We start from the raw sequence: 13,043 nt of genomic DNA, 5'->3' as shown, positions 1-13,043 counted from the left end.
TTTCTGGCAAGTCCCACATCTTCCTAAAGATGCCCCATCTTCTTGGAGGTTGGTCACTCTGCTGCTGTTTGAGGCTTCCTGCCCTGCTCAGTATGGGCTTTCTCTTATGTGTCTGACAAGCCTCAACATCTTTATCTGATGCTGGGGGGACCCACCATTTATCCCACTAGAATTTTATTTTAGATTGGTTTTGCTTGGCGTGGAACGGCTTTAATTCTATTTCTTCAGTGGTACATAAGCATTGACTTCTCCAACTCAGCTCCATCTTACCGGCCCATACTGGCTGTGGGTGAGGCCCTGCTCTGTGTTTGGGAGTCTTTGTTATCTTTCTGGAACAAGGTCGGCCCAGAGCAGCTGGTTAGGCGAGTGCTGCAATGAGGCAGAAGGAACAAAGTGCTTCCCGTGAAAGGCAAGCAGCGGAGGTTTCCACCCTAACCTGCTGCGCGGTGCCGTGGAGAGGGAGGGGGCCTCTAGTTCTGATCATTTCTGTTTTACTTCTTCAGCAGATGGAGATCTTTTTAGCATCCTGACTTGTTCTTTTTTGAGGGGCGGGGAGCAGTGGGTGCATGGGCCAGGATGACAGGCGTGGGGGAGGATGGGAAGAGAGCCAAGCCTGGGAGTAATCAGAAAGCTGTGGATGGATTTTTTAATTTTATGTTTGGAAGTTAAAAGGGTGAAGTTCAAAGGCAAATCCAGTTTCTCTGTCCATAGGCACACACACACACACTCCCTCCCTCCCTCCCTCCCTTATGTCGCACTGTTTCTGCCACCGGTCTCCTGTTGCATTGCTAAAGAGGAAGGTGATATTTTGAAAGATATTTGATCCAGCTAATGGAAGAGGGAGAAATCAGGGAGATGAGATCAGAAGGATTTCTGGGAAAGAAAGTGTGAAACACAAGGAACAAAAGAGTGAGTCATCAGGCCAGAAGCAATCACCAGAGGCCGACCATCTGGCTCAGTGCTGCCCACTTTTCAGGGGGACATTTGTAATTTATAATTGGCTTACAATTACCCGTTCTTCTGCATTAGGGAGGTTAGGGGTGCTGTATTTATTCATGTATTTACCTCTGACAATGAACATTTGTTTGGAGAGTGAGGTAAGATATTGTTATATTTTGGCTTAGGCATCTGAATTGAGCCTTTGACAAAAAAATATACCTGATGGATAATGAAAAGGAAAAACAAAGGTAAAATAAGGTGGCAAACACTGGTTTACCTTTTCCTTGTTGCAGATCCCTCTCCCACTCTTGCGGCTGAAAATGGCAGATACTCAATTCCCAGACCCCTTTAGTCCCACAAGATGACCTAAGGAAAAGGCTGCAGGACAGGAGGGAGGATGCCTGAGAATGATTTTCCTGCCACCCCGTGGGCGAGAGGCCTCTGATGAGTGCCTGTTCCTGTTTCCTTCCTGTGTGGAGCAGCTGCAGTGACTTATCCTGCGGCCACGAGGGAAAGTCCAAGAGAACCATGGCAATGCTGACCCACAGCCATGACATGGTGAACGATAGAACCAACTCAAGCCCAGCACTGCTGGCCTTGTTACATGAAGAAAACAAATTCACATTGACCAAATCACTTGCAGTCAGGTGGTGTATTGCTTGCAAACAAAATCTTTTTTTTTAATATATCTTTATTGATTTCAGAGAGAGGAAGGGATAGAGAGATAGAAACATCAATGATGAGAGAGTCATTGATCGGCTGCCTCCTGCACGCCCCGGACTGGGGATCGAGCCTGCAACCCGGGCATGTGCCCTGACCTGGAATTGAACTGCGATCTCCTGGATCCTAGGTTGATGCTCAACCGCTGAGCCAGGCTGACCGGGTCCCCCCTTTTTGTTTTTTTGTTAATCCTCACCTGGATATTTTTCATTGATTATTTATTATTTATTTATTTATTTATTTAATTTATTTTAGGGAGAGTGGAAGGGAGTGAAGGAGGTGGAAGAGGAGAGAAAGAGAGAAACATTGATGCGAGAGAGACACATTGAGGTTGCCTCCTGCTTGTGCCCCCACCAGAGCTGGGAATCGAACCCTCAACCCTTCAGTGTGCAGGCTGACACTCTGACCACTGAAACACACCAGCCAGTGCTATTATCCCCACTTTATAGGTAAGAAAATAAAGTTCAGATTGGTTAAATAATATGCCCAGGTCTAATAAGAAATAGAACTCAATCTAGGCTATGTATTTCTACAACCTACTCTCTTTTCCATTAGGCATAAGCTGAAAATTTAAAGTATGGCCTAAGTTTAAAGTAATTTTTAGAAAGTGATTAGTTATATATGTTATTCATATGTAATAGCACTCACTTGACATCACATTGACGTGTGATGTCCATTTAACAATTATTCTACATGTCCATTTTAACAATTATTTTGAATAGTGATTTAATTAGAATTAATTTACAAGGTGTTTCTGAAATAATAAAAGTTTGCCAAGAATGAAGTGATGAAAGAAAGCAAAAGGAACTTTTGAAGCACCATCAGTTCTTAGGTTTGAAAGACTTAGAGAATGTTATGCAACTTTGTGAAATGTTTTGCTGAAGTCAGAATTTACCTGAACTATAATATTCACATATACCAGAGTAGTAGCCTCTGTTAATTAAGAAAAAAGAAAAGAAAAAAAAGCCCTCACGGGGCAGCTCAGTTGGTTAGAGCATTATCCCCATACACCAAGGTTTTGGATTTGGTCTCCAGTCAGGGCGCATACAGGAGGCAACCAATGAATGCATAAATAAGTGGAACAACAATCTCTCTGTCTGTCTCTCTTTCTCTCTCTCAAAATCAATTAAAAAACCCCCAGCATGTAGTGATTTTATTAAATTTAGTTTGGTTCCATGTAGTTATTTTCTCAATAATCATAACAAAAATCTTGAATTTTCCTGGAGCTTACTATAAAGCACTTGGCCTATGGTTAATCTTACTAACTTCCCTTCCTTCTTAGAAAAGAAGGATGTTTGCCTTTCTGTGCCTATCGCCATGTTTACTCAAAAATGCCCAAGGATGGTCCTCTGCCATCTGTAAGCCTCTTGGGTCTCTGGGAGGTATTCCCATGGGGCATCAGAGACTTGACCCTGGGGTGGCAAACAGAGCAAACTCTCATGATGTCCCCCATCTGGGGCCTTGGCTGTTCTCAGCCAGAAGGCTCTCCTCTCTCCAGAGGGAAGTCTCCTGATGGTGAAGATGGAAACAAAATGGGAGCACAGTGGCTCTGAGTTTTCTTTAGACCAAGCAATGGTCTTATCCTTTTTTTTTTTTGTGCTTCATTGGTGAGCCACAGAGGTTTTTGCTTTCAGGGATGTGCTTCAGAGGCCTCTGTGCATCAAACTCTCTGATTCTGAGCCCGGCCAGACTGGCTCAGCGGTTGAGCATCGACCTAGGATCCAGGAGGTCGGGGTTCGATTGCCGGTCAGGGCACATGCCCGGGTTGCAGGCTCGATCCCCAGCAGGGGGTGTGCAGGAGGCAGCCAGCCAATGACTCTCTCATCATTGATGTTTCTCTCTCTCTCTCTCCCTCTCCCTTCCTCTCTCTGAAATCAATAAAGATATTAAAAACAAAAACAAAAACCTCTCTGACTCTGTTTCAGTTCAGTGCCCTCCTCTCATCACCCTTGGCCGGGTCCTTGCTTTCGTCTTCAGCTCGCGCCCTTTTAAATCTGAGAGCACCCGAGAGCTTTGCACACAGCTTGCTTTTCTTTCTCATGCAAGTTCTGATACTACAATTGCAAGTGATTCCAACTTTGAGAGCCCTCTGTTGTTTTACACTATTTCTCAATTTTAATTATGCCCATCTTTGACTATTTGAAACCTGCTTTCCTAATCTCTGGGTATGTGGGACTCAACTTAGCTTTCCTTTGTGAGATCATTACGATTCTGTGGGTTTCCTTTCTACCCCCTCTCCAAGTTTCTTGTCATTTCTACAGGACTAAAGGATTGTTTTCCGCACAAGAATCAAGTCCAGAAAGAGCATTCAAATTCCCCTTTTAAAGGGAAATTCTAATTTATTCAAATTCCAAAGAAGAAAGGAAATTTGCCTATTTAAAAATTAATTGCAATCTCTGAATAAGGAACAAAATGTATTTTTTAAAAATCAATTTCATAGTTTCCCCTTTACTGAAGTTAATATGATATATTTCTCTTAGGGTGTTATAATTTACAACGGTGGTCAAAAATCATGCATGGTGGTGTTAATTCAAAGATTTCGAAGTAACTTTTCTCAGTAGTTTTCTTCTTTTAATATTCCATGGATGCAAAGCTTTAAAAAGTGATGTCTCTTTACTGTTAGTTATAACTGATTCTCAAAAAAAAATGTCATGACTTAATTGCACTGTGGCCCAGAATCATGTTTATTTTTAAGAATCCTAACTTGCTTGTTTCCTGCTAATTTTTTTTTTTAATGGAGCCTGTTTTCAACCCTAATTTTTCATCAAAGTAGCTTTTGCTCCTTTTGTGTTTGAACAAAGTAGCCTTTCCCAGGCTTTTACAGATCAGTTTTGACTGATGCATCTAAATGGTGTGGCTACAACCTTCTTTATTTATTAATAAGTTATAAATGAATAAGTTATAAAGGAAATTCTACTCTTAGAGAACCAAATGTAGAGTCTGCAGTGCATAATGCACTGTATCTGTGTGTGTTGTGTATAAAATTAGCTCTCCTGATTGAAAGGAAACATCCTATTTAAAAATGAGATTGACCATTAGGGTCACTATCATACCTAACAAGAAGTCAAGGGAGCAGGTTCTGGTTGATTGAGTAGCTCCATGGGGTCATCACGGACCCAGGCTCCTTCCTTTTTACTGCTCTGCCATCACTAATCCAAATGAATGAATTTAGCAACTCCAGGCATCTCATTCTCACTGAATAACACCCAGAATCAGAAGGGAGGAGAGTTTCTCTTCTTTTCTCTTTCTCCCTCTGTCTCCCCCACCCCCCCTTTCCCTCACTCTCCCCTCCCCCCACCACACCCAGAGGAGGAACTATTAAAAACACCTTGCACGCACTCCTATACCCACATTACATGTATTTTTTGCCTTATATACATACACATGTATTTACAAGATTATTGAAATTTACAAACAAGCTACAATTTGAGTACTGTCTTTGAACATTATTAAAGCAAAAAAAAATTAACTCGACTTGCCCTCATTATTTAAGAAATTAAATAAGTAAACTGAAAAAGAAGAAGTCTTTGAAACAATACAGGAGGTGAGGGTCACTGTTACCCTGATTTAGGCATTTGTTGATAAGTCACATTCTCTGAAAGAAAACCCTACCAGTAAAAACCTAAAGTAACATGATTAACTATACATTAGGGGCTAATTCTAACCTCCTGTACCAATATTAAAAACAACAACACAGTGATTTCTATTAAAATAATCTTCTAATTTGTATGTACATAGGGAAGACAACAGAATATTTCAGAACTTAGCTTTATCTATTTATTTTTATTTAATTTTTTAATCCTCCCAGAAGATATGTATGTGTGTGTGTGTGTGTATATATATATATATATATATATATATTTATTTATTTATTTATTTATTTTTCCTTCCCCCATTGCTTTTCAGAGAGAGTGGAAGAGCGGGGGAGGGGGGAGAGAGAGAGAGAGGGGGACAGAGAGAGACAGAGAGAGAGAAACATTGATGTGAGAGAGACACATCGATTGGTTGCCTCCCTCACATGCCCTGACCGGGGCTGGGGATCGAGCCTGCAACCGAGATATGTGCCCTTGTCTGGAATCGAACCTGGGACCCTTCAGTCCGAGGCCCAACGCTCTAACCACTGAGCAAAACTGATTAGGGCAGGACTTAGCTTTAAATGAATCCCTGTGCTGTATCTGCAAATTACCAGAATTGGAATCATGTTCTAGGTTTCTTCTAATCATATTCCCTATGTGCGATCTGTGTCAACTGGTTTGAGCTAACATTAATTTTGCATGTAAACCCAGCTTTAACCTGATGTGTAGCAAACCCATTTTACAGATGAGGTTGTTTGTACATGAAAGTGAATAGATTATAAAAGCTGTAATTAAGAAAACAGCATGTACACATACTTTGCTTATTTAATTGCCAATTAAATGAAAGTACTTGAAAATGTTTAAACTTTGCCCTGACTGGTATGGCTCAGTCAGTTGGAGTGTCATCCTGTACACCAGAAGGTAGTGGGTTTGATTCCCAGTCAGGGCACATACCCAGGTTGTGGGTTCCATCCCCGGTTGGGGCGGGTGTAGGCGGCAACAGATCAGTGTTTCTCTCTCACATCAGTCTTTCTCTCTCTCTCTCTCCCTCCCTTCCTCTCTCTAAGATCATTAAAAAGAAATATAAAATAAAAATAATAATGCTATATTTAAAAAAAAGAAAAAAGTTTAAACTTTATAGTTGGCACAAAGCCTTTAGCAAAAGAGAGTTATGGATGATTTCTTTGTTTCGTTCAGGAAATTCTATCAGATAAGAGCTTTAGTCTGGTTTCCATTCCCATAACTCCACTGACCCAGCTCTCACAGTATTAGTCAACATCATCTCTGTTGCTAAATCCATTGTGTTTGCTTTGATATTAATCTGACTGTGCTCCCTGAAGTATTAAACACTGCTGACCATGTCCTCTTTTGGGAAGCTGTCCTCCCATGACTTCTGTGACACCCGATTCTCCCAGGTGTCCATTGCTGCATGTTTGCTTATCCTGGCTCTTCTGTTGCTGACCATGCCTGAAATATTGGTGCTCTGTGGTTCTCTCTGTTCACCCCACCCCCCACCTTCTCCAGTGAGTAAGAGCACCTAACTACCATGTTCTTATAACATCCATGGCTTTAAAAATGATATACAAACTGGAATCTGTGTTTAAGTGCCCTGACCTCTCTCCTGCACTCAAGCAAGACCTACTAAACTGCTCCATGGGGATGTCTCATATCCATCTCAAACTCACATGTTTAATCATGAACCCCTGGGCTCCCCCTCAAGACTGCTCCTTCTCTGATGGTTACCCTTTTTGATGAATGGCACTGCTGTCAACTCACTGGTGCAGGTCATTCAAGGGAACAATTTTAGATTCCTTTTTGAGCTTTTTTTTTCACCCCCATGGTCAGTGATTCACTAAGCTTTCTCCAGGCTACCTTTTCCATGTCTCTGGAATTTACCTCTTTCACTCCAACCCTGCAGTCACTAATGTAGTGAAAGACCTTATCGTTTTCTCATCTTGGATATGGTGGCAGGCTTTGAACGTGCCCTCTCTAGTCTTGCCCCCGCTTCAATCCATTCATCACACTCTCCCCAGCATGTTCTACTTAAAATATAAATGCAATCATTTCCCCTAGTTGAATAAAATCCTTTCATGCCTCTGCATCACCTTCAGGAAGGTTCCAGTGTTGTAGCTTGGTTTACTCTACCTTAGGAACGGGTCCTGACTTAGCTGCCAACTGTCATTTATTACCACTCCTGTTTCTCCTTTACTCCAAACACCTATTTTCTATACTCCAGCAGTACTAAAATATTTCCCATTACCAGAATATACCACGCTTTCTCACTTTTGTGCTTCAGGTATGATTTTGGGGCTTCCTGAGATGCCCTCTCTAATTTGTCACCTGGCTAATATTCTTTCTTTAGAAATCAGCATAGGCCTCCCTGTTTGAAGAGGCCTTGCCCACACCAGTCTGGTTTAGGCCACCTCTGATATGATCCCTATTATTCTGTGAATATCAAAGCCCTTGTTTTAGAGCCATCTGTTTGTCTCTGGTTCCTACTTACCATACAATTTTTGAGGGAGCAATGGTATCTTTTTGGCCCTTGCAAGCACCCCACCTTGAATGAGCCATTAACATATGCTCACTGAATGGGGCATAAATGAGGCGACTAGTTAAGGTAGAAGATAAGTTTTTTAACTTTTTTAGAGAAAAAGGAAAAATAGCTTAAAGATATTTACAAATGACTATTTGAGAGCGTATTTTAGTAGGGAGTGTGGATATTTTGATTATAGTGGAAATATGACTTTGCTTTGTTGTTTGATTATTTAATTGAAGACCTTTGGTGGAGAGGAAATGTCTGGACACTGGTTGTGAGCACATGTCTTCAGACACCAGCCAAGGCTCCTCTAGGTTTTTGCTCTTGGGCTAGTCACCTATCCTCTGAAAACACATTTTCCTCATCTGCAAAATGAGGAATATGCAATACCTTAGAAGTCTATTGTGAAGGGTTAAATGGGCTTCTATAAAAAGCATCTGGATATACTAAGTGTTCAGTAGATATTATCTTTCCCTTCTTTGAGTAGCTTATTAACCTAATAGGTTAATAGATGATGTCATTTTCAGATGAGAGAAATACATCATTTGGCCTTCAGATGACATGGATCATAGAACCTAAGTACCTAAAAATTGCGTCTATTTGTTCAATTCTTTAATTGTGGTAACTTTGTAAGTTGTGGAATAAACTCATTTTATAATAATTAATATCATATAATTTATTTTTTCTGTGTAACAGTATAGAAGCATCTACAATTTTCCTGACTGTCTATTATAACTAGTCTATCATATTGACAAAAGTGGCCTAATTTTATTCCTTTCTTGAAAGCATTTTCAAGTATACTAAATAATGTATAAGTGTGCAGAGTTAAAATAAGTCCAAATGATAATCCATATATTGAAAATTACTGTGTGCAAAGTCATACATTTAATCATTTATTTCTTTGCTCTCATGACTGGCATAAAGCACTGCTCAGAATTCTGGAAAGTAAATCACATTAATGTGGGAAATTGGATTAAAAGGGAGACTATAATTCAGGTAGTTACTAAAATAAGTTTTCAGATAAATAAGCTAAATGTAGGCTGTAAATTGGGCAATTTAACATTTTTTAAGTAGTCTACAAACATTTGAAATTATTTTTAAAGGTTTTTCCTAAAGTCAACTCTGTCCTTTTTAAGGGTAAATAATTGCTTGACTTGAAAGCTTTGGCAAAGGGAATAAAGCCGTTATTCCCAAACCCCTCACTTTACGGGCTCCTTTTCCCACAGGTCTCTAGCAGGTTAAACTAGCTACACATTGGCTTCTTTTCACAAGATATAAGTAATTACTTTAAATTGTTCTGGTTTATTAAGTGAAATCCAAAGTAGCTTCTGTGCCTACCTGACATTTAGTTAATGAGCACAGTGGTACCTCCAGGAGATTAATGGAACTTTGATAAAAGGCTGGTTTCATTGGTAAAGCAGCACATCTGGATTTCATTGGGAAAGGGGTGAAATAATCCATATATTTGAATGCAATTTAATGTAATTACATTGTAATTTTGATTATTGTCAAAAGACGATTTGCCACCTGAAGGGAGAAACTGGAGGGTTACACACATAAATAATTAAATTCCATCAATAAATATTAATTGAGTGCCTACTATGTTCCTGGCTCTGGGTAAGTATTATGACAAATACAAAGAAACATAGGACTTAGTAGCTATTGTCAAGTAACACATAGTATAGTAAGCAAATTAACTGGGGAACATGTGTGTATGCCTGACGGTGTCCAGACACTTCCATATATTTTAGTAGCCAAGTTTGCACTGATCTCTCTGTGTAGGACAGTGTCTTGGTAATAAAAAGTATTAAACATGATTTATTATTTCACTCAGAATTTTCTTAGAGAAAAAAGGTGTTGAAATAAAAAGAAAGAAGTAAAAGGCAGAATGTGCTAAGGTCAAATATTAATAATCCTTATATTTGCGTAACACTTTAAAAGTGCTTTCATATATACCCTATATTCAAATGCTTCTCAGTTCTGCTTTCCCCTTAAGCTCCCGACCTACTTCCTTTTTTGCCAGTTACTGTCTCTCAGATCGTCTGAAAGTCTAATATACAAGGTGGGGCAAAAGTAAGTTTACAGTTGTTCGTATGGAAAATAATACAATAATTAACAAATAATAGTAGGAGAATAAACTTGGTGTTTCATGTACTCACAACTGTTAACCTACTTTTGCCCCACCCTGAACACTCATGTTCCCACTGTTTGGCTTTTCTTTAAGTTCTCAGTCCCCTGTAATGCAATTTTGTCTGTCTAACCCAAATTCAATGGCATCTTCATTTCTCTTACCACCGGAGCTCTCTGTCATGGTTGACACCAGAACTATTTTTGAAACACTCGACTCCCCTGACTTCTCTAGTGTCACTTTCTGCTGTTTCTCCTTTGTCTTTTTCACACGAGGTGAAAGGAGTTGCCTAGAACCGTGTTCTCCAAAGCGGTAAGTATGCCCCTAGCAGCCCCTGAGATGATAAGACAGGTTTATATGGTACATGGGCCACACAGAGGTGGGGGTAGGTGTCCAGGGAGACCTCAAAGCATGAGGAAAGGAGGGTGAATTTATGGGGTGAAAATTTTAGGAAAATAAGAATGGAGACCAGAAAGGGTGGAGGTTTCTCTGACTGACACCAGGCCTTCAGTGGTTGGTCCCTTTGCACGTCCTCAAATGACAGCCCAGACTTCTTCCTCTCTGGTTGCTCTGAGAATCTACAACCTCACACTTGAGGTCCAAGGCTTGAGGAGAGCTCAGGCTATACCAGGGTCCAACTGGGAATCTGGGATTAAGTGGCTGAGGAAGATGGGAGAGTGTAGCCTTAGGTTTCAATTCAGCAGCCACCAAAAGGAATAATGCGCTGAAGAGCAGCTCTGGAACTAGACTTTGGTTTAAATTTAGCTCTACCGTTTACCAGCTATGAAACCAGAGGACATTTTCTCATACAAACCAAGGAGTCTTTCCTGCATCTCAGTCACCCTGAATCTTCCCACACACATCACCAAGTCGGGCCAACTCTATCCCCCAGATCCATCTACTTCTCTCCACTACCACTCTGGTCCAGGCCACCACCACTTCTTGCTGGGCTAATACAAAAGCTTTTAACTTTGTGTCTTTTCCTTCTTTTGCCCTTTATATACTATTCTTCATACAGCACCCAGGAGGAGATTTTTGAAATGAATCAGGTTATGTCACTCCCCTAATTAAAACTCTTCAATTTTCTTTTCATTGCAGAATATAACTTCCAAACTCTTCAACATAGCTAAAGGCCTTATTTGACATTGAACATAATGTTCCCCATTGTTCAACAGATTCTAATTTCTTTGTTTTCCCTGAATGTGCCAAGCTTGTTCTTGTCTTAAGGATTTTGCAATAGCCGTTTCTTACGCCTTTCAGATTTCAGCTCAAATGTCCCTTCTCAGACCAAACCTTTAATCAACCCCTACTCCTCTCTCCCCACCAGCTCCTAATACTTCTCTGGTGCATAACGCACTTGCCCTAAACACATCTCTGGTATATAACTTACTTTCTTCATAGCTTATCACTATCAGAAATTATATTGTTTATTTTTGCCCCATGCATCACTAGGATACAAGGGACCTGACTATGTCTATTCTGTTTGTCTTTGTTATCTCAATGCCTAGAATGATGGCTGGTACACAGTAAGAAGTCAACAAATATTTGTTGATTATTAAACAAAAGAGGTCAGTACATCTCTTTGAGACCAGGATTTCCACTGAGAGAGAATTAAATGAGATTTTATATACATCACATATTGTATGGTATATTATATTACATCGATTGGTTGCCTCTTGCATGCACCCCGACTGGGGCCAGGATGGGGGGACAGGGATCAAGCCTACAACTGAGGTACATGCCCTTGGCCAGAATCAAACCTGGGACCCTTCAGTCCAAGGGCCGACCCTCTAACCACTGAGCCAAACCGGCTGGGGCTATTAGTTATTTTCTGTTCACAAAGTCAGACAGTGCGATTTATAAGGATGTTCGAGTAAGGATATTATCCTTCTCAAAAAAAAAAAGTGATAAAGTGCTTATTGGTGATGATATAGTATTATTTTAAAATAAACTTATTTTTTTTAAATGGATTTTCTTTCAAGAAAGCTACTGAATAAATGATGAAGTTAGTGTACAGATATGGCAGGATCATGAGGATGGTAAATGGTAAATGAATTTGGAGAAACAGAGGTCTAGAGTAGTGTTTCTCTCTGTGGTGAAGGACTAGTTTTGTTTTTTAAACTTTCAGTCCATTGCAGGATGCTCTTATAAAATGCAATAACAATTAATTACTAGAAAAATAAAAGTAAAAAATCAAAGGCATTGAAAGGACAAGCCTAAATTTTAAATTATTAGATTCAACACTCATAATTCTGTCAAACTGCTATAAAAGTCTTAAACATCTACTCTCAATTTCAGAACTGACTTCTTTGCATACTGGTAGCACTAGCCTAGAGAAAGGGTATAGACTGGGGAAAGGTCAGTATCTAAGGATCGAACAGAGGAAGGGCAATTGCAATGTCTCCTTTTTCAAATCCTATTTCCAAATAGCCAAATAATAATTTTTATTATTTTTTCCTCTCCATTCCTATTGCCTTAGTTCAAGCCCTTGTTTCTCTTATCAAGTTGTTAAAAAATGAGGCCTATGAAAGTTTACTAAGAAATTGTCAATGATTGTTGAAGATATTGTTCTGTAGGTAGTTCAAAATCTCTTTGAACATGGATCTGTAAAAGCTTTCCTTTGGAATTTAGTACCAGGAAAAGAGTTTCTTCTTAACAATTTACATGCTTCCTTTGTTTCAGGTTGAGTCCCAATCAGGCACATCCTAGGTTGCAGGTTCCATCCCCAGCCTGGGCCAGTAGGAGAAGCAGCCGATTGATGTTTCTGAACATCCATGTTTCTCTCTCTCTCTCTCTCTCTCTCTCCCTCTCTCCTCTCTCTAAAATCAATAAACAAATCCTTGGGTGAGGATTCAAAAAAAAAAAAAAAAGAATTGATATGCTTCCTATTATTCCTTCAATCAGACGAGAAGGGTTACATAACACATTCTGTGCTATACCTCATGGGTTTTCTTTGTCAGGAAAATCAGGGGTAGATTTAATATACAATCACAGTAATTATATTGGTATTTGATATTCTTCCTCATTTACATAGGTTTTTAGTTTTCCTTTTCCCAAACTGAGAAAAGGAACAGCTATTAGAAAATACAAGTTGTTATTAATTTTTCAGTACTTCTATCCAAATAAAGGTGAAAGAGTTTAATAA

The sequence above is a fragment of the Miniopterus natalensis genome, chromosome 9, assembly GCF_054644295.1.
Source record: "Miniopterus natalensis isolate mMinNat1 chromosome 9, mMinNat1.hap1, whole genome shotgun sequence".
NCBI lineage: Eukaryota > Metazoa > Chordata > Mammalia > Chiroptera > Miniopteridae > Miniopterus > Miniopterus natalensis.
Note: the sequence above shows the minus strand (reverse complement) of the source record.